The 23,372-nt window shown below is 39.5% G+C and overlaps 1 long non-coding RNA gene across 5 annotated transcripts in view; it reads left to right on the plus strand.

Annotated features, from left to right (window-relative positions):
- Window positions 1-23,372, plus strand: part of LOC143693651 (uncharacterized) — a 435,266-nt gene that overhangs the window by 28,392 nt on the left and 383,502 nt on the right. The window lies entirely within an intron of this gene.

Here is a 23,372-nt window from a genome sequence, read left to right on the forward strand (position 1 = left end):
CTGCTTTTGCAGAGGAGACATCCCTCTTTAGCAGAACAAAAAAGTGAGAGACAAGTTCAGCATTTACCTCATTTGAATAACGCGGAAGCCCAGATATTGCTTGTATCTGAGAAAAGATAGTCAACACATGTACTGTGGAGACATCCAGGATGCTAATTAGCTGCAGACAGAGCTGCACAGTTCTCATCTCTTTATATATATACACACAGACATGGGGTTTTTTTCTTTCAAGCACAGTTATTTAAAGAACTCCATACGTGGTACAAAATCCAGAGATGAAACCTGGCAAAAGCAGTGTCTTGCTTGTAAATTACTGATGCTTTGTTACTGTTACTACAGTACATATTAAACTTTAATCTTATTGATTTGTTATTGATTTTTGTTAATAGTGAAGTTTCTTGATACAGTGTGACAGGCTGCTTGTATCAGCAATTTCAATTAGATCTCTAAATAACTGATTGTATAGACTGTCAACTTCTGTCTTTTCAAATTAACTTTCACATCTGAAGCCCTGAGTGTTCATCTGCACCAAGTAGCTTTGGCCAGGCTTTTCCCAGCCCAACAGTGACATGCAAACATGGAAAGGAGATGTGACAAAGGAGGATTGTTTTCCCTATAATTCTCTGGATTTTCCATATTTTTTTTCTAATTTTAAAGAGAGGATTCTCTTTTGTGGTAATTTGCCATTCTCTTTATGCTTATTCAAAGAAATAAAATGAGATAATCCTAGGCAGACAGTTTTTTGTAATGTTTCAGAAGAAATGGTGTCTGATAGAGAAGTTGGTCTTTGCAGATATCCTGCATTACTAGGGAGAGATGCAACTCTCTTAAAGATCATTAAGAGAGCAAGAATAAAGGTGGTCATATCCCATCTGCAGGTCTTCAGTCATGGATTTGAATTTGTATGTGACTGGGGTCTTAATATAATAATAAAATCAATTGGTGACATTCATTCTTTGGTAATCATGAGACAAAACCACTGTGCATTCCACAGTTCCAAAATGGAATCCAGTGACGCATGCTACGGAACTTTCATTATCACAGTTTGCTGTTGTTAGAAGCTGTTATGTTTCCTTTTTTTTTCAGAGAAAATTAGGCTTTATATTTCAACCAAGTATTTGAACACAGTAAGAATAACATCTGTTGCACAGAAATGCAATTTTCAAAGTTATTTGCATTTTCACCAATCAAGCTTGGTTTCAGGGAAAAAATCACACTTAATTGTATGACTAAGTGCATTGGATGCCTACGGGGTTGCATAAAAGCGTGAAGGAAAATTCTCTGTAGGGTGGCATATGGAGTGAGCTTCCTGAGGTTTGGAGTTGTGGTTTGAAGTGAGTGAGGTGTGACAGAGATGCACTGGGCCTGGCTGAGTCTCCTCTGGATCAGGAGCCCTCACTGGAGGGCCATGGCTTGTCAGTCCATCAAGGACAAACACTTTTGTATTCCTCGTCATGGTGAACCAAGCTGGAAAGCTTCAGTTTGTGTTATGAACTGGATGGGATTGTGTTGGGAATGTGAGGTGGAGTCCCACGTGCTCCTGCCAGCAGTTGTATTTTCAATAAGCAGTGAAGACCTGCCTTCCTTCTCCTTCTTTGGCATGAAGTCATCTAAGGGAGGAATTGTCTAGTTAAGGTTGGCTAAAGGTAAATCACTCATAAACTCCCAGTGTGGGTGCTCAAAACTGTGCAGCGCTTTGGAGGTGCAGACACTGAGTCAATGTATCCAGGTAATCTCAGGAAATCCCATTTCCAGTGCTGGCGTTTTTGGGGAAGGGTTGGTCCGTTATTTTTTTCTATACTGCCTTTACTCACAAAGTAATTTGTCTGCATCTATCTCCATGATTGCTTGTCTGAGCCTTTAGTTTTTCTGAGGAACCAGGATCTCCTTGGGCTCCTCACCAGGGAGGGTGCCTTGGGCATCAAAAAATTCTTGTCCTGTCTACTGTCCACATAGGAAATGTGAGATGTCACCTCTTGATGTTCTTCATGATGAAGTGGCAACTTCAAGAATCATCTCCTAGTTCCCCTTGCAAAGTCCAGCTGCTTTTGTGAACACATTGGCTTGGTTTTTAGACAGGGACGTGGTTTTTGTTTTACCCATTTTCCATCAAGACTGTGGCTGTGTCCTGGTGCAGAACTAAGCTGGGGTCTGAAATTATTTCCCACAAATTAGAAGAGTCACATGTGCTTGATACCTTTTTCCATTAGAAAACAAATGCACCTGCTAAAAATAATTAGAACTGTCCTAAACAGAACCTGGTTGTTGAAATTCAGTCTTAATGTTTTCAGTCAGTACAGTGGCTGTGGTGTGACTGGGAATGCTCTTTTCCAGTTGGCAGGTGATAAGGAATTTTCCAATATAATATCTTGAAGACAATGAGGGATCATCTCTACATAATGTGATTTAACTTCAGAATAATTTCAAATTCTCTGAAGAATATCAAAGCATTTCTAATTTATCACTCCTTATTTTACTGTAATTAAAAATTGAAAAATCTCACTAGATTTTTTTTTATTTTCAACTGTTTGTTTTCTTGAAAAATTATTTTCTCTCTAATATCATATAAATATTACTTTGGATTAAATTAACTGTAAACTTTCAGGTTTGGGGGTTTTTTTAATCATTAGATCTCTTGATTGAGAATAGTTTGTTTCTGACAAAATCTAAAGGGGGCTGACAGCCCCATTGGAAGGATTATCTTATTCCAACCCTGTGTCATGGGCAGGGACACCTTCCACTAGAGCAGGCTGCTCCAAACCCTATCCAGCCTGGCCTTGAACATTTCCAGGGATGGAGCCTGTTGGAGTTTGTTGTTGGCCTGGCAAATATTTGCATGGACATCTTGCAGTTCAGTCTAAGAGGAGCCTCTGACATGCTGAGATCTCACTTGACTCTAGCCTGTGGTTTTCTTGCACAACTAATTAAATTGAGTAATCAGCCAGGTCTTGTATTAGATGGAAAAGGTCACTTGGGTGCTGACATCTGGGGAATGTGGTGGGATTTCAGTCTGTAGGAGTTTTCCCAAAGCTGTTTGTACCCTGGCACATCCTCAGGGACCTGTTCCCTGATACCTGAACCCCCTGGGAATTCCAGGCATGGTTATGTCTGCAGAACTGTTCCCACTGGGCATCTTCTGTGTTGTTTCAGGAACCCCTCTTCTCTGGAGGGAACTGCGGGCTTGATGCTGTGTCAATTTAATACTGCCCTGTCTAAAAACATGGTTATGATTCATTGGAATTAAACTTTGGGGTCAATTACTTGTGGTGAACCCAGATTGCTTTGGGGTAGGTCACCCAGCAATGATCAGCTCTCCTCTGGTGTCAGGCAAAGAGCACTAAAATGGTAATAACAATATTCAGGTAAAGCTTTGCAAGTCAGATCCTCTGTCCCAAACACTGCATTGTCTTATTACTGAGGGGAGAGGCCTCTAAGAACTAATTGTGCACTAACAAAGCCCTCCTAAACCTGGACCAGAAGGGACAGACTGGCTTGAAAGACAAGCACCCCCAGCTTCCTGCTAATTGCTTGCATCAGCTCTTTGGGGTCCCTTTTAAAAGCATCCATGGGTTAGGCTAAGCTGTACAAAATCTGACTTTGGCCCCACTCTGGAGTTTTAGTGACAGGCTACCTCTGCCAGCTTGGAAATGCTACAAGGAAGTTCAGCAATGCACAGCATTAAGGGTGTTTGTACCCTGCATGAGGCTCCCTGAAATGGATGCACATGTTTAACTTCCTGCACTGTGAGTAATCCCATTGACTTCCAGGAGTGCTCATTCCTGTAAGATTCAGTTTATATGCAAGACTTGCCACTCCTGGAGCATCAGACGCCTGCTTTTAACAGCTCCTTTGAAAGCTAATAGAGCTGGACTTTGAACTTCACAGTTATAATTCCCTGCATTTAGCTTGGGCAACCCCATGGATGCTAAAAGTGATGGCCACAGACTTACTGGAGTGAAGACAAAATGCTGAGAACAAGGCAAGGAACATGCTTCTTTTCCTGGAAAAAAAACAGGCTTTCTTCTTTCCAGTAACTGCTACAAGATAAAATTGGTTTCAAATCATCTCAGACTTGGGCCTAATTCTGCCCTTTTACTAAACTCCTTTTGGCTTTAATCAGAACAAGATGGGGCTAACTGCATAATTTCCATGCTGCTTTACTGATAAATGACTTCCTTATTTTAAAAATTGAATCTTCACTTTAAAGTGCAGTATGTATTCTTTTTTCTCTCCTAAATTAAGTCTGATTCTGCACTCTTTCCATAAGCAAAATGCCTTAGGAGACTGAGATTTGCTTGTGTGAGTGCAGCAGCAGGGCCTGAGCTGCAATACACAGGACGCTTCAGATAAAGTGATAAAACTGGTGCAGGGTCCAGCAATATCTTTGTAAATATTGAAATGAAGTACTTACTAGTCCAGAGCTGTACCCGCCGTGTGGGATATCTCACAACTCTTCCTGAACCTGTGTCTGAGGCTACTTTATGCATTAAACACAACAAGGCAGTCAAAGGTGTGCATTACATTAAGATAACATTCTTTCAGGGTCACTGGAGGCATCTGGCTGTGCCTTGTATCTCCGCCTGCTTCCAAGACATTTATCTCACAGGAACATGTGTGTGTGTTTGTTCTGTTACCTAATCATAAAGTGGCATTTAAAAATGGCTCTCTCCTATTAGCTGATGAGGTCGGCTGGCTGGATGTGCAGCTGCCTGAGGCTGCCAAATACACCGCACCTTTGCAGCTGGGGAACTCTGGGCTGCAGTGGGGGAGCAGGAGGTTGTTTGGTGGGTCTGGGATGTGCCACCTGGATCTGCAGGGCCTTTCTGTGGGCAAAGCTTTAAAACCAACACCTTGGCCACAGGGTTGTCAGACGGGCCTGTGACCTGCTGGGCATCGCTCTTGTTCGCTCAGGATGCGTTTGGCACCAGCAGCACCAAGATAGCTGCAGAAATGCCCTATTTACTCCCTCTTCCCCTACTTACTGAAGTGCTATTCCCCTGATCAAAGCCTGGCTATTTGGACTTTCTCAGAATGCTAATTTTAAGAGAACCTCATGTCCTGTTAGAGAGTTGTTTTTCAGCTACAACCAACCTCAGTTAATTAATCCAGATTACAAGTGCCTGGAAGAAAAATGCTGCCTCAGGTCCCGCAAATCCACTTCCCAACTCATTTTTAGGCTCACTGGAATGGGACTGGTGAGCACCACATTTCTGTCTTTTTAATCCACTGAAGATATTTAAAATATAGAAAAGCAAAGTATCAGGTCATGGTCTTGTAAAAAGCCACAATCAGTGAAGTCAGTACAGGGAAGGGGCAAGAAATCCGAGGTGCCCTTTTTCCTCTACTGGGATGGTCCCAGCTGTCCCTTGCTGGGGGACACTGGCACAGCAGCATCACTGATACTGCCTGGCAGGTAATGGTTCTGAATATCTGGATAGCAGGGGAAGGAAACAGGCAGATGAGAGTGTGTATCTGGCAAGAGAGAAGGAAGATTTTTTTGAGAGAACTGTCTGAACAGGACACTGAGATGTGCTCTGTGTGCACTGCTGCAGGCAGAGAGCTGGGGAGGACAACCTGACTGAGACATGGGGCAAAGATGATGGAAGTCTGAGGTTTGTCCTTTTAAAAAGACAAGACTCAAAGTAGCTTTGTAAATTCATAGTAATCTGTCATAGAAAGGGGTGATTTCACTTGAGAATTCTCTGTTTAGCAAAATGGGTTAGTTTTTTGGAAGGCTTTAAAATAGGCTACATTAGAGTTTAGAGCCTTTTAAGATCCTCTCATCCCTGGTTTTGAGATGCATGCAGTTTTTATTCCTGAAGCTTTTACATTTTAGCAACACTAGCTTTTAATTCATTATACAGCAGTATGGAGCTGTTGAGAGAGACATAGCAGCTTGATTCATTTGAAATCCTAGGACAAATAGGCTTTAAAAAGCAAATGCATTCATTCTGACACTAATTATGTGTCTTTCCCACATGTCGTAGTATCTTGTGTCACAAATTGCTCTCATTTGCTACTCAGTGCAGAATGTCTGAGAGACGATGAGTGCAGAACAATGTGCTTAAAGCAGGTGTAGGACAGGTCTAAAACCTATGAAGAGTCTGGGGGCAGGACAAAAAAACCCTTCACACCAAAGGGATAAATAAAGTAAAATAAAATGAATCTTTCAATGGGTATTAATTTTTGCTAGATTTTAGTTGCAATTTTGCAGCATATAAAATATGCTGCTACATGCCCAGCAAAGAGAAAAGGAAGATGTTGGTGACCTGGTGAGCACCTTTTAGGCACGTGTAGTTTTTTCCAAAGCAAGGGTAGAAGCTATGCTGAGTGCAGACACACTTTTCCATGTATATGAATGCAGAGGATTTGATGTATTTAAGTGAATTAGAAAAACCTCGTGTTACTGAGCCAGCGCTTGTTGCTGGATAATGGACAAGACTGGTATTGCTCTTGTGTAACTAATCCTGTAATAGTGTCACAGGTTATTTGGTACCAACTGGTGTTTCTGTTCTCCTCAGAAAAGAGCACCCTTCCCAGCTCTGAGATTAGAAGTTGACAAAAACCAACATGAGCAAAAAGAGATCATTAAAACCAAAGATAGTTTGTTTTTAATTTTAGATAAACTGCTTCTGTTTCTTGTGAGAGGCATCCTCATCATGTCCAAGATTTTGAAGCAGCAAATGTCTTTTCACCTGTGCTGCAGGATTCAAACCTGGCATGCCTTCCACGTAATGCAGTTTGACAGTTCATTTGAAATAAATGTGCCGATAACCCTTAAAAGTGGTAATAAAATACTCTTTGCTCTACTGTACAGATGATTAATACCACTAAAGTAATTAAATTCCATTAGGCTGGGGTTCACATACCCAAGGAATTGGTGCCAAGATTTAGCAGATCTCTAGCGAGGACAAAAGACTAATGCCTTTTAAAGCAATGTTTCACAAGTAAAATCCCAGGAAAGTCTATATTAACTTAGGACATCTGCTTGTTGTGATTGTTTGAGCTATTGATGCATTGGATCATTAGCAGGGGACTGTGAACTACTGTTTTCCTGTTGACAGGGATCTCTCACCAGGAGCTGTGAGGTTTCTGCAAAGGGAGGAAAAGCAGAGCAGGGCAGCCAAGCTGGGGCTGGTGCCTGGGCTTTGACTTACAGAATTATTGCTAACTGTACACTCTCTGATGGTAGGAAACAGCATTTTGCCCCCAGCCATTTTTCCCAAGATCAGAGCCAAAGTAACTCTGTCTCCTGCTGTTTTGTAGCTGTAGATTCTTAAAGAGAGGCATTATTGTAGTCGATGAACAGTTTGCCCCCGTTCAGATGGCTGCAGTAATGACCCACAGGGGAGGCAGTGCTTAGGCGCTGCTGACAATGTGACCAGGTGCTGCAACATAAGCATTTCATTAAATATTGAAGCAATGGTTTTCAGTTACAGTGGCAAAAAGGAAATTTGGGCTATGTCCAAATATGTGGCTATTTTTTTTTCTTTCAACCTCTTCTAATCACATTATTTTTTTGTGTGACCTTTCTTCTGCTAATTAGCTGCTGCCTTGAGAAGCATTGTGGGTAATATATCCAAGGTAATTCAACATTCCACTTTACACCGTGGTATTCATTCTTAATGTATCAGTGATTTATTTACTGCATAGTTTTTTTGGGTACTTAGAATATGCAAACCACAAAAACACCCCAATCTTTATTTTTACTGTACTTCAAATCTACCCCAAAAATATGTAAATAACTTGGACTTCTGTTCGAAAGCGACAACAAAAAAAGATTTGCACTGCAACCTGTTTCACTTTGAGATGATGTAACCATGTAGGAAGTCAGTGTTGTCAGCAGGTGCAAGAGAGGTCTAAAGGCTCAATCCTGTGTGAGATACTCCTGGGTGTAGTGCCTGGGTGTTGCAAAATTGGTTACTCCACACGACTGTGGTGAATAATATTAGATGATGTACGGTGCCTGCTGCTGCTTCTGCCCATAGATCTGAGTGTGGGATCAGACAGCACCTTTGGCTAAAACCCAAGGACCTATTAAATTCTAATTAAACACAGCCATGCTTTGAACATGGCAGCATGTTTTGGCAACAGAAATTATCACAAATAAATTATCAAAATCATCAAGAAAGGTGTATACATTCCTAGGACCTATATATGTGCTGTACTATATATATATGCTATAGCATATTTGCTAAACAAGCTGGCAGTTTTCATTATGCTACCTCTGTTATTATTATTTATTGTTTGTGAAATTATACATGACATTAAATTACTTAGAAGTGCAATAGTTTAATTTTTAAAATATTTCTATTCTTTGCCACGCACAAACACATTCAGTACAAATTGTTCCTATAAATATGATCCTGCCCATCAGAGTTTTTTTTTCATAGCTTTAAAATTGTTTACCAAGATGCAGGTGCAAAAACAGACAGAAAAATATTTTAGAGGAAAAAAAAAGATATTGCTCTACTAAGGCCTGTGTTTTACACATACACTGACAGAGATTTGAGTAAACAGGTGCTGTTCAAAGTTACAACTGGTTGTGTTCTAATACTTGATGTAGTGAGATTTTCTTTTCCTCTCTGAAAAAATGTTTAAATTATTTTTAAGGGTCACAGTCCATTTTTTTTCCCTTTCCTTTTTAAGGAACTTTTTTTTTCTGTTCTGTCTTTTAAAGATTTTTGCTTTTTTAAGAAAGGGAAACAACTACTTAAAAAAAAAAACAAAGGAGAAAGACTGCAATGTAAATATGTACAGCAAGAAGGGAGATATCGTGAGATTTTTTTAAACCATTAGCTCTTTCTTCATTACACTTGTAAGCTGCTGCTGTGGTGCTCAGTCTGGCTGGAAACACGAGGAGGAAATGCAGCAACTGGTTAAAGCTGCAGGATTATGAAATGCACAAAGCAGCATCTTCTCTATGTTGGAAGGAGCAGATAAACCCGGCAGTGTATGAAAATGTTTCCAGAATAACAATATTACACTGAAGAAATTGCTGTGATTCCAAATCTGACCCTGTGCCCTTTGCAGAACTGGCCTTGTTCTGCACTTCCAGGAGCAAGCTCCAACTATTGAACTGGTACCAGCCAAAGCTCCAGGTATTTCTGTAAGGATCCTGTTTAACTGCAGGGATTTGGGCATTTCCCAGAACGTGGCATTTGCTGAGGCTCTGGTAAAAGATTCAATGAGTCCACAGATGAAGTAGCCTGCCAGTGAAATATTTATTATGGGATAAAAAGTGTAGGGCTCAGTTCTTGCAGCAAACCTTTTATGAAGGCATTACATGCCTAAGGTTGAACCTAATTTACCTCCTATTCAAAGAACAGCATAATTGTTAAATATGTATTTTTTATGTACTTAACATTTTCATATTGTGTGATTTAATATCATATTGCTGCAAATTTTTTATTTTTTTATTTTCGTGACAGAGTTTAGTTTTAAAACATCATTTGTGTCCCTGTCCCATATGTCAAAATCCATGCTGGATTCAGCAGGATTAGGGTTTTCCTTGACAATTATCACTTGATAACCACTAAACTCTGATTCATTGTCTCACAGTCATGTAATTCTCTAGCAAACAGTTCCATGACTGAATGATTTGGGACTCTTACCCAAACTTTTAGGGTGCCTGTGATTTATTCCAGCTCTTATCCTTGAAACAATTTATGGAATGCAAAGATTCAATATTCTTGATTACTGCTCAGTAGCCAGAGGACTTCTTTTCCATCACTCCACTAGGGAAGAAATGTTCTAATGCATATATGTATATATATAAATGTTTATATTCACATTTTTTAACTGCCCAGGAAAGTGGCAGGAAATGGAAAAAAAAAAAAGTTGGCTTATATGCAAACTAGATGTTCTTATTAGGGCTATTTTTTAGTCAAGATATTAGCAGACCAACAAAGGGATTTATTGTGGTATGTGAATATTACAGAAATGCTTTTGGCTTTTTTACTGAACCTGTGTCAAGTTCCTCATGGAAATAAATCATCTTATCTACCCTGCAGGTACAGGGCAGGGCTTCTGCAGTACTTCTTACCAATGGCTTTTACTCCTGAGCCTTGCTAACCTGGGCATTATTCTTAGATCAAGGGAAGATTTGAGTCGGCCTTTTCTATTAATCTGTAAAAAATTTACTAGCCATAAATGTGTCTGTCTTAATGGTGGGGCTTTGTTATCTCTTTGTTTTGTGGATCTTAAGTTTTTACAAGCCATTACCAAGGTATTTGCACAGTAATGGATCAATCACCACTCTGTCCACCTGCTCAGAATTATCTAGCCTTTTAATATATTATTAATGTCTTTGATTTGCAGAGGGGAAGATTGCAGAGGCTATTTGTAGCTGTCTGTATTGTACACTGAGGAAAAAAAATGAAAAATAAATGGCTTTATGGAGAGACAGTCTCCATGAACAAATATTTTTCATATTGCTGGATTTAGGAAACATAAAAAAAATTAAATGGAGGACTTAAAGGACCAGAACAATTTGTTAAAAAAAAATAAAGAAAAGAGGAGGGGCAGTGGAGACTAACAGAACTCTCAGTCGCTGAAGCCTCCTCTTGGTTTACATGCCTCACCTTGCATTCGTGTGCCTTTTTAGGCTGTTCTGTGCCTCTCCTGTAATAAACTTTCCCCACTGATGAGTTATGGATGCAGAGAAACCAAGGGGCTGTTTTTTGTCTCAGGGTGCACGTTTGCCGCTTTGCCATTCTTTTACATTTTCATTCTTCATGCTGATGAGTCAGTCCAGATTTATATTACCATGTTATTATGGATAGTATAGACTGAGTCTCCTTGAAAGTAATGGCATGTGATTGCTTACCCCATTACTTTCAATGGGACTAAGTCTATGTCATCCTTAGGGACTCCATCCCATTGAAAGTAATAGTCTGAGACTGCCCACATTGTTACTGGGCTTTAAATTGGATTGAATTTATACTGATCTGCAGAGGCCTGCCACAAAAAGCCTCATTTTTAACACATAAAGTTGATAAAAGTTTTTTGCCAGTGTTTGGAAAGTTTAATGAAGTATTTGAAATTGGGTTTGTAATATTAAAAGGATGGGTTTATGTAGTTCATGGCCCTTAGTGTTTGAGCTGAACACAGTCAAAGGAACCCCAACAGTAACATATTTAATGGAGGGGTTTTCTTCTGCTGTCCTTTTAATTACTACTCATGTATTTTCATTTTGTAACCTTCCAAAAGGCTCCTGTTGTGTTTTAGTGACTTCTATATTATATTCAGTTGGATCTTGTCAGTGCCCTATTACTTTCTTACATGTATAAAATACTGCCCTAAAAATGTGTATAAATTATGGCACATTGTTTTGAGGAAAATTGCTCACTGCTACTTCTAATAATAAAAATATATTGTACTTTCTTTGGGTAGAAAGTGTTCTTTCCTGAATCAGCAGCTCTTTATCCTATTGGCATAGAACATATTTTTAGGAAAAAATAATCAGTTAATGTGAAAATATTATGGCCCTCCCTCTGATGGCAGCATATCTGTTAAATGTATTTAGTATAAGAGCTGTACTTCTACCCTTACTAATGTTAGGTGCTAATGTTCCCTTGGAAAATAAAAGTGCATTTTTTTATACTTTTACCTAGCCATGAAATGCAAGCAGATAAAATGAAATCCATTCCAGAAAGATTAATGTTACAATGATAATGCACTGGATGAAATGGAGAGACTAAACCTCTGTTTTTTCCTAAAGCCTTGATCAGTTCTAGGAAGAGGAAATGGTGACTGATGAAATGAGAAAATTTGGCAGAGGAATCCAAAAAGAGTCAGTGTGTCCTTCTCTCAGCTGTGCCTGTGGTGTCACAGAAATGACACCCGTATATCTCTGTGATGCTGTGTCCACCTGCACTAAATGCAGGCTGTAGAATAACTGCACACCATGCCCCAGTTTAATCTATAATGCAACATACAATATCATATGAGAAATGCACTTTTCTTAGGTAATCACCATGACATAATTTATTTCAGAAGAGATCACAGCGCTACAGCTGTTACAAGTGATTTAGCAATTGAGTCATCAGCAGCATTTTATACATACTCATATTTATTAAAACCCTTCAGAAGCATTAGAACACATTTCAGCCCTATGGAATGAATGGAAAACGTGTCTTTAAAGGGGCAGTGGAGACTTTGTTTTATGTTTATTGGAGGCTGCAGTACGGCCAAATGTCACAGGCAGTCACAACTCGCTGTAACTCAAGCAAATAAAACATGCATATAGCCCTCTCCCCACAGCATAATATACCTCCTTTCATCATCAGCATTATTGTAATATTCCCACATGTCACTGCAGGTAATGAGCTGAGCACCAATGCATGGACATGGCTAATATGCAGGTGTATATTTTTAATATGTGCTCATATGTTTGTATCCCTCTCTCTGTCGAATGCTTACCCTGTCATACCCCTCAAGACTCCTGTTACATTTTTGCCCCTGAATTACTTCCGCCACATCCAGACATTTAAACCAAAGTGGAGGTTGGGTGTCTTGTGTGTGAAGAACTGTTTCCTGCTGTAGATTCTTTCTGTGGCAGGAGCATAACTGGCAGCTCGCTGGTTTAGGAGGAGGGTGCAGTAAAATGTCCATTTTCCCAGGAGGATGGTTGCTGTAGTTTCCCTCTGAGGGAATAGAAGGATTAGGTAATCTTATTTACCAAATGAGATGATATAGCCAAGAAGCAAACATGTCCATTTCTTCAGGCTCTATCAGCTAGTTAAATAAAACATATTCTTTCTCCTTATGGACCTTCCTTCCGTTATATTTTTATGCACATTGCATTTTAAAGAAATATTTTATATATGTCTGTGTAGTAAAGGCCAGATTCCACCCATCTGGTAAAAAATTCAGTGATTATTTATAAACATTGCCTCAGAGAGGAATCTAAAGGAGGGGTTTGAGAGAGGAGATTGTTGCCTTGCAGTCTGGAAGTTGCCAGAGCTCTTAGAGCTCCATCCCTGGTAGTGCTGCATGGAAATGAGAGTTGATGGATGGGGGAGAGGCAGAGTTCCATCAAAGAAAGGGCAAAATGCCCTAGTTTCTGGTGATGGTGGCAGGGAAGATGCTGGAGGCATTTAGAGAACTCTTACCAAGTTCATCATGGATAAGAAGCAAGAAGTTGAATGCTTGAGATTTTTAATGGGTGTTATATACTCTGGGATTGGGTAAGGTTGGCCCAGAGATACTGGAAACCATCAGAGTAACCTGAACCCTGTGGAACTGAAGAAATAGCAAATGGGTGCAATGCCTTCAGGTTTGGAATGCTCTCAAAAAGGGCCATTTCCCTGAAAGTCCTGAGCCCTCCTCAAAAATCCAGTGCATTAATAGCATTTCCCATTGTGCCTTCAAAGTCTGAAGGATGCAAAATCAGTAGCTGCTTTAAAAATGTTTAACCAAATACTTCATGTACTAAGGCTGAGGACGATGGAAATTTGGGTTTCCGTCCAGAGGGAGATGCTGCTGTTTATTTTACAGACTCACTTCAGTGTATGCATGTGTCTATACTTATGCACAGATGTATCATTTTAGAGTCATCAAAAATTTATTTCCCACCCTAAATGCACTATAACTTTTCCTACTCTCATAAACTCTTCTCTTGGGGACAAATGCTGCTTCCCACCAGCAGTCACGCTCTCTCTAACAGCAGTGGTTTCCCAAAATCCATGGGTCCTTGTGGGGCTGGATCTTGGCAAGACACACAGCTTCACATGTAGTCTGTTTTGAAATGATTGTCCCAAAGTGAAGAAAACTTGAAATAAGAAGCTGTGTCTGCAATCAGAATATTTCATGTGTAAGCCCATTGCTCTGTCAGGGGCTCAAGGAGAGCCCCATGCTGGGTGATGCTCATTTGTCTATGGTCCCTCTTGGTGATTATGGATCCCAAGAAGAGGACTGGAAGATTGAGAAGGAGAATGGTATCAGAGGGTGATGAATGCTGAATGCTGTCTCTTAGGGCATTAGGAATTGTCTTTTAGGACAAATAGGTGCTGTGCCATTCACAGGTGTCACTGTGCCAGGGCTGCCTCCTGTGGGTCTGGGGATGCTGTTCCTGGGCCTCTCCCCCCAGGTTTGCAGTCAGGATTGATGGAGCTCCCTGATTGCTGGGCACCTCCTTCTGTCTCTAACTGTGTCCTGGGTGGGGCTGTGCTGTCCAGGAACACTCCCGATTTCCTGCCCTGGCTGTGGTGCAGACACTGTACTTGTAGCATTTGTCTCCCTTGGAGAAGCAGCTGAGAGAGCCAAGTGTGAGGAGGATTAATTAACATTAAAGACTTTCCTGCGTTGCATCCAGTAATAGCATCACAGCCTAAAATGATGTTAAAATACAAGATACAGAAACTGTATAGAAAGCCAATAACCATGCACAGCCTTTACTTCAGGGTTTTGAACTTTTAACACTACAGGGACCATCTGACACAAGTCAGAAAGGCACAACCATGTTGAAATGATTTCTTGTGGTGATGCATGTGACAAACATGAAATTTGGAGTTGTTTCAACTGTGATTTTTCTTTGTTGCTTTTGTAGATGTGTATGTTTATATATATTTCAAACAAACCCCTGACAATTTCAAATTAAGACAGGTGTTAACTTTATCTTCTTGCTAGGTGAAAAATCAGACTTATTTTTATACTTGGAGGATGTTTTCAGCTTAACTCTGGAATTGTGAGCAATATCTGAGCTCATTATATTAGAGTTTAGTGCAGTGAGCACCAGCTGGTATGGAGTTAATGGCAGAGCTGGTGGCAAATGACATATAGCACATAATACATTTAACATGGATTTAATAACAAGAACCCAAAAAACATTTGTCCTGAATCCTTCTCCATATTACATTGAGAAATATCATATAGTTCTTTTATCAGTATGATATCTAAAGGAGGATCAGCTTGTTTTGAGAAGGAACACTGTTTGACATGAAAGGCTCTGCCTTAAATAACTGGGTTTTTTTACGTGTTACAATAATTTTATAGCACATTTTGAACCAGTTTGAAAGATGCAGTTCTAGAATTTTTTAAGACTTTGCAGCTAATGTGGGGAAAAAAAAAAAATCTTTCCAAGCTGGGGTTTATTTCCTCTTGGCATGCTAAAATATGATTGGTTAATGCCATAATTTTAATGGACTTGGGAAGTATATTCCAACCTTCATTTATCCTGTGTTGGGATAATAAGATAACAGGTCTGAGAGGAAGATTAGCAAAAAAGTCTTCTTCTGGAAGCTGCTGGAAGTAAATGTCCAGTAGGAGTGAGTTATTTGGGAAGAATAATCATTTTTAGCAATGCTTTAGGTAAATGCTTAAAATTTACATTGTAGCTTCAGTGTCTGTATATGCAGAAAGGAAATGGAGATGCTTGAAATGCTCTCTAAGGTGGGAAGATATTTGTAGGGAAACATAATTTAAAAAAAAACAGAGAACAAATGTTTCATATTTTAATGATACCTCTTCTCGGTGAGAGAAGTTGCAAGAGTTTATTTCTATTTTTCTAGAATGACTACATAGTCACACACTTGAACCATTTTATTTTGTTTCTTCCCCCCCCTTTCTTTTTTTAATTTCTCCTTCTCTGTTGTTACCCATATCCTGGAGGTATTTGAACCTACTGTGAGCTGATGGGTCTTATATTGCCCTGAAAGTAGCAAGATTTGTGACTTTTCTAATAAGTTGTGGCAGTACATACCACACCCCTGCCTTTCTGCCAAAAAATCTGGGTTTCCTATTCTTCACAGGCATCACTGTTGTTGCTTTAAAATTTTATTATTCATGGTAGCATTTGCATTGTTGGAAACCCAAGCATTAAAAAATCATGAGGTAGGGCTGCAAATCACCTGATTTTTATTTTATTTTTTTTAATGAATACATTTGGTGGTTTTGGGCTCTTTACCTTTTTTTTTTATTTTATTTTAACCTTCTGAAATATATACTTAATATATACTTTCAGTTTCTCTGTGTAACCAGGATGGCTAAAAATTTTCTTTTTTAAATTTAATTTTTTAAAGGAAAAATATATTTTTTTGATAATAAACAAGAAAATCTAGCTCCATGTGATAGTTTGCAGAGGGGCAGCAGCTGGGTGCTGCCCATGTGAAGCTGTATCTGTAAATCTGTGCTGGGTGAAGAGCTGAGCCACATCCCAGGGAAAACTGCAGATTTTGGGATGCACACAGCTGATTTCCAGGAGTTTCCAGCAATGTGTTTGTTAGGAGAGGTCCTGTTGAGAAAGGACAAATATTATTTGCTGCAGTCTGAGCCTGTCCCATCCTGGTAGGATTTAAAAATCAAGGCTAAGACACGGAATTAGAATTTCCTTTAGAGGAGATCTGGGATGCTGCACTGCCACCAGCTTGTCCCCTGAGCAGGCAGGCTGCCACAGTCGGTACAAGCTGGAGCTTTTTCCATATGAAGAAGTTTGCAGTGACATGAAGTCATAGCAGAATTAAAAACTGGTCTTTGCCAGAGATGGAGGGGTTCAGTTTGGCTTCTGCTAAGACAGATTTTTAACTATGTTTTAATGAGCTTGGTACATGTTTTCATTTATCATATTGTGCTGAGTACATCCAGTATTAGAGAACCGCAGAACATGATGTGAGATTGCACTTGGGTTAAAACAATGAAAAGCTAATTAGATGAAATAACTATAATGTATTAATATTTGTGTTATATTAGGTAGGTTATGGAAGCTGGGTTAATGTAAAATGGTTCTTAATAGAATTGCAAGAGCTGTCTGACTCCTGCATGTGCTGTATGGGGAGCTGACAAGGGAAATCCAGGAAATCTGCATTAAAGTATAATGTTTCCTGCTGAGAGGGATCTGGTGAAGCAGGGGGAGAATAACCAATCCTTCAGTGCCACTCCCTGTTACACAGGAATGCCATTCCCTGCCTGGTCCAGTTCACATGGAAAACCATTTGTCAGTAGAGGAGAGTAAACAGGCATTTTTTCTTCTGTCCATATTGCTGAGAATATTGCAGAGGTTTTTAGAGATTTTTGAGAAGTCCAAATTCTGCATCACTAAAAACAGTTGGATTTCGAGTTTTAGCAGCAGTGGGAGCAGGATTAGTGGGACAGTGACAAGGGATCATCTCTTTATATTTACTGATCCAAATGACTCTGAAAGGAGTTCACTTGGTGCCTGTGAAGTTACACCAGGAATGACTTTGCCCCACTCCCACCAGTTGTGCAAATGTGATCTCAAAGCCACCTGTTTGTTGCTGTTCCTGGGGTTGTTTTAGGAGTGGCAGTTGCAGGAGTGGCTCTACCATCCCAGAGAAACTGGTGAAACAGAGGTTTTAAATTCCCCACTCCATCCTGTACTAACACCATCTCTTGTCATAATCCATAGAGAAAACTTTAGGGATGTGGAGGAGTTGGCATTGATGGGTGCTGGGAACCAATTAATAATTTAGCAATATATTCCCAGTCACAAGTTACCTTGTGGCCTTAGAGCTCTTAGACATGTGATTTGCTGTTTATATGGGGGTTTTTTTCTTTTTTAATTTTTTTTTTAATTTCTTCTCATTACTAAACCTGAAGGGCTAAATTTTCCCAAACATTTGTAACCCAGCAGTTGTTCTCTTAGCTTTCAGAAAAATCCTGGAGGTCACCCCCAGATTTTCTTTATACCCTCTGACCATCTTGTTCATGGGAATTTACATTAAAAAAGAATAAAAAATAAATATTTGCTTTTTCTTGTTTTGACACTGCAGTTCTGACCCTTGAAATGGGGCCATTTCTGTAACTGAGTGATAGGAGCCTGCCTTGAGAATTTTTCACTTGCTTGTAAGAATGAAGCTTTTGATAGCTCCAGTTAGGCGGACACTGAGGATGTTTATATAGAAATGGATTCATTGCTATTCATGTTTTCAGATTCTTGAACATTTTAAAAAGATGTTCTGCAATATTCCTTTGAAGAAATAGCACTCTCAATAAAAATGTTGAAGCTATAAATGGAGATAATCTTGCACCATTCTTGTTTGAAAAGCCCAGAGAAAAGAGCACTGTGTAAATGCAAGTGTGCCTCAGACCTCTGTGCTGCCTCCCAGCTCAGGAACCTTCACCCCTCTGGAGCACAGCAGCACTGATTTGGAAGAGTATTTTAATTTTTGGCAGGCACATCATCACACCCAGTGAAGATAAAGAAGATTTAGATCTGAACTATTATATTCTAAGCAGGCTACCAGGATGTCTTTGTGAATCGGGGGCATTTGGAATTGTCTCCCTGCCAAGACATATTCCAAGCATGTATTAGACTTCACTGATATTGGTAAAAAGGAAATATTTATATTCTACTCCAGAAAATACTTCTCCTCAAAATTATTTTTTTGCATATTATTTGTATTAAAAAAGGATTTTTTTTTTTTTCAAACCCATGCTTCTGATTTTGCTGGTAATATCATAAATAATAGTATTTGAAATTTTTTCTTTGAATAGGCTATAAAAATAAATTTTCCACACAGTTCTTAAGAAGATAATTAAAATACTACAAATCAAAGTAATAGAAGCCCTGAATAAAAATTTTCTTTAATGTAGTACACAGCTTGCATTTAAAAATGAAACCCACTGATTTGGTTAAAAATACAAGCATGGGAATGCACATTATTTTTAACTTTGGAGGACTAAATTATTGTACACTTGCATACATAGAATGTATGGATTTTTGGGACACAGCAGATTCTTGCATAGCTATATTTCTAAAATTATTCTCTTAAATAATTTCAAAACAATTAGAAAACTAATCAGAAGTGTGTGCGTATTTTTGAATGAGCAGGCATGAGCGTAAACAGCACATTTGTAAGCAAAAATATCTGTAAGGTGTATATATCTGCAGGCTGAAATGTTATCATAAATATTCAGATTATAATCTGCAATGTACAGAGTAGCCATGCATTATGCAAATCCATGTGTGTATTCTGTAGCAGATAGATATAGAATAGTTTCACTAAGAAACAGAAAGCATATGGCATCTCTGTGCTTAATATTGTCAGGCTTGGGAGTTAATTTAGGACATTTGATGGGAAGGCTTTTTTTTTTGCCTATAGCCTGTCACATTTCAGATGATGCACAACCACCTCGGCAGAAAAATATATTGAAATGTTTGGGATGTCTTTGTCAGTGGGAGTTTTGTCAACTAATAAAGATGGTGCGTTTTGGCCTGAGCTCTGTTCAAAATAAATTATATTTTTTGTCTAATGTAAAATTAAAATGAATAAACATCATAAAGCTGAAACCTATCCTAGTGGCTGTTTGAAAATTCCAGAGATGTGGCACTAGGGAGCGACCATCATTCCAGTGCAAAATGTGCCGAGCTATTTTCAATGGAAAATGAAGAGCAGAAATAGAAGACTGAAATAACAATAGGCTGATTGCTTTCATTTTTTGGTGTGTAGTTTAACATTGCATTAAAGAGAACAACTGAGTTCCTACATTTTTCCTATTTTCTTGTCATGGATATATTAGCATTACATGATGCATACTAATTATAAAGTTGGCTGTAACAAGAGTTCCTCTTGTGAATCCATTTAAGGACTGATTGTTTACTATCTTTTTCTGTAAGTATAAAATTTTAATTATGCCACTGACAGGAACTGTGCGTGATACAGTGCTCTACATTTATCACTGGGAGAGGGCCAGTTGCAGAGCTGTTTGACTTTGGAGAAATCCTGATGCGCTTGCAATGTTGAGCAGCAGGTGCCACATTATTATGTACAGAAAAGCAATTAGGAAGCATATTGGATGAATGGGGAGTGCATTAATATTAGCAAGTACATTTGTCAGTGGTTTTGATGCGAGTCTTTTTCTTTTCTTTATGCAACATTAAGATTGTGGCTCTCATAAATTCTCCCCTTAAATTGCCATCTGTTCCCTTGTCATGCAGTAGTGAGGTAGAGAAAAGTTTTCTTGACAAAATGAAAAGAATTTCTTTTATTTAAAGTAGGAGCAAAGGAGCCTACACAAAGTGGGAGAATTGTAGGTTATGCAATTGAGCTTTGTATGTGTTAAGTAATTACTGCTGAATGTAACATTAACTATTGAACACTTACGATCTTTTTTTTTCCCCTCCCCCTGCTAGATTTCAGTTTTTCAATGATTTTGTGTATTTTTAAAATATGGTGTGAGACAGCTTTAAATAAATTGTACAAAAAGCCTGGCAGCCCAAGCTGGGTGCTCCACTGCAGGGTTTTGGTGGGGATCAGGAGCAGGCTTTTGAGCATTGGCCCTACATCCTGTGCTTTGGCCACATCCTGTTGGCCCCACATCCCAGGCTTTGGCTCCCAGTGCAGAGCAGTTGGAACTGGCCACAAAGCACATGGAACTGAGCACAGAGGTACAACTCTGTGTGTGTGTGTGTGTGCCACTCCCAGGTGTTGGGTCTTGAGACAGACAGGGATCAAATAAGTGCCCCAAAATGTGTTGAGGCATTGCCTGTTGCACTCCAGGGAGCTGAGGAGGGCTGTGACACCTGATCGTGCACATGTAGCTGCAGTGTCCCAGCCTTGACAACCTTCTGTAAAGCTCTTCCCCTAACTCCATGGGTATTTTATCTCAGAATATGAGAATGATCCAGCACTGCCATCTTCAAACCCAGGGACACAAAGCTTGTTGGAGCTGTGTTCCACCTGGGAGCCAGTGATGTCCAGGCAAACTGCTCCAGGTCTTCAGTTGTTGGACTCCTGTATCAAGCAGTGTTTAAGAATAGGCTTTATTTTATGGTAATTTCAGAACCTCTGCCTATTGTTCTGGCAAGGAAATTTGTCTTCAGGGAGGATTGGCATGTGGCTCTGTGAGAAAGAGACTATCTTAACAGAAAGGTTGGAAAACATCAAAAAAGAAAGGCAGAAAGCAATTGTTAAAAATGTTGGCATAAAATGTGGTTTTATGGAGGCATGTGGGAAAAACACTATATATGTGTCCCTTTTTTCCCTGCAAATATGGAAAGAGGGAATAGCACTCTTGTGTGTATATTGTGTTTCTTTCACCCTTTGCTGTAAATATTTTCATTCTGATCATTGCAGATTGGTGTAGAACTGGAATTACTCGTGGCCCAGACAGGACACAACAGTACAAAGCCTTCTCTGCTGACAACTGCATTCTCATGTTTTATAGCTCAGTCTTCTGTGTGTTTACATTGATGGGGAAGGAGTTGGTTCAGCCTGCTTGGGCTCCCTCCTCTGTTTCCATGTCAGCCAGCATTCATGGGGAATAAATGATATGTTCATTAAAAAGTGCAGTACTGGTTCTGGCAGGCAGCTTAAGTAAACCAGTCCTACTTCTGAGCCACAGCAGTAGTGGAACTTTTAACATCTTTTCCTTCTTCTTTGCTCATCTCCCTGTTGAGTAAACTCTTCAAAGCCCAAGACAATCTGTCTTAGAAATGCTGTGAAGTGAAGAACGAGCAGCGGGAGCTACAAGTGGTGGCAGCAGCAGTTCTGAGGATACTTTATAGAGTTGGATCATGGCTGGTTACAGGATTAGCTCCATTGGCAGGCTCTCTGAATCTAAAGTGGGGGTTTTCTGTGGGACTGAGCCCTCGCTTCTGTTTGGCTGTTTATGAAAAAAACCACAATTGGTTCTTCTGCTGTGGCAGACCTGTTTGATTTCTGTTCCCCTTATCTTTTTGTCAGCTATTCTCCAAGAAATCCTTGTCCTGGTATGCTAGACTGGCCCAGTGCTGCTCTCTCTGAAATGGGAGGTTGTATCTGATTCTGACCATTTTTTTCAGGTTTTTTGTTATTTTCTCTTTGGTCACAATTAGTCTCCCTCACAGGTTGTTTTTCTAGCATGTCCTCAATCACTACCTAATCTTTACATACCATAAGGCTCTTCACTTCCCTTCTGTTCCAATATTTTTTTTCCCAACAGCATCTTTCTCTCACGCTCTGGTGCATTGTTTCTCTTCTGTCAATACACAATAGCAGTTCTTACTCTTTCTGTGTGCATTCCTGTTACTCTTTAATATCATGGCTAGGATCTGATTTTTACCATGTTGTGCAGTTGCTTTTCCCCTCCCATTCCTCAGAACATGCAGTGGCTTCCTGATCTCCGTGTGCCGCTGGATTAAACCTCTCATGCTTGTTTGTGCATATTCCTTGTACCCAGCTCACTGCAACCCCTTCAATTCAGATAGAGCTCATCATACATGAACAGATTGCATCTGCTCAAAAAAGAGCCCCAATCCACACAGTATTCATTTAACCAGCAGTGATAGGAGTGAATTCATTTGAGATTCATATGGATGTCATAGACTGTGAGTTACAGTGTAAGCATCAGTTAATGGACACTCGCAGGGAAGTGTTTCCTATCAAATAATACATCACTGAGCTACATGAAGTGGTTTATGTACTTTTTTTTCCCTTCTATGATTTCATCATGGCTAAGGAAGGTATGATTGCTTGGCCTTGTATTTCTTTGGCAAGCAGCGTTGCTTAATGTTTTATTGATGTATTTTTAAATAATTTATCTTTAAACCTTTGTTTAATGGATGTATTTTTATTCAGAATTTGATACCATAGAAGGTAGGTCTGACAGTTCATGTTTGCACTATGACAATATTTCTCTTGTGAACTTTTTTTAGCTCTCTTAGACAAATAGTAATTTTACATTTTTTCATCTCTATTTTTAATTACCCAGTTTATCATTTTAAGTGGCTTGTATTGATATTTAACAAATGTATTAGCCAATGTGAACAACAGTTTGTTTTGCTTCAGCTCTATTTCAATTTCCACTGAAAGTAATAAATATGAAAATAAACAATCATTGCTGAGGGCACCATAATTAAGGTCCAAGACATCTCCTAGAGAAGGTATTAATGCTAATACTGAAGTATTGCATTGGTGGGATTTCCACAGGCAGCCCTTGTTTCTGAAAACTAATCCTTATTGAATTGGGCCAACGGTTAATACTTCAAATGTGTAGATTAAAATATATTCCAAGGCTTTTTTGGGTGCTACCAACTTTGCCTGGATCACATGTGGAAATATCTATTTATTCTCCCACTGGATGAGATCCCACTTGCTCTCCTAAGCACCTTCCTTGACTCTGTGCAGCTTTTTCCCATGGCTGGTGCAGCAATGGGGCAGGGGTTGGGGGAACTGTGGGATCCCAGTGGGATGCAGTGGGGCTCCCCCATTCCTCACAAGCTGAGCACAAGCTCAGGTGGGGCAGGAAGGGAGGAATGTTTGTGGTCTGTTCACACTGGAATTAAAATAAGCACAGTGAAAGCTGTATTGAGAAAATTAGGAAACACAAATCAACAAGATGAGAGAGAAATACACTGAGAATCTTCTAGAGGAAAACTCTTCCTTAGTGAATTCGATCTGAATTTTCAGAATGTGTTTTCTACCTTGAAAAAT

Source organism: Agelaius phoeniceus, chromosome 3, assembly GCF_051311805.1.
Source record: "Agelaius phoeniceus isolate bAgePho1 chromosome 3, bAgePho1.hap1, whole genome shotgun sequence".
NCBI classification, from domain to species: domain Eukaryota; kingdom Metazoa; phylum Chordata; class Aves; order Passeriformes; family Icteridae; genus Agelaius; species Agelaius phoeniceus.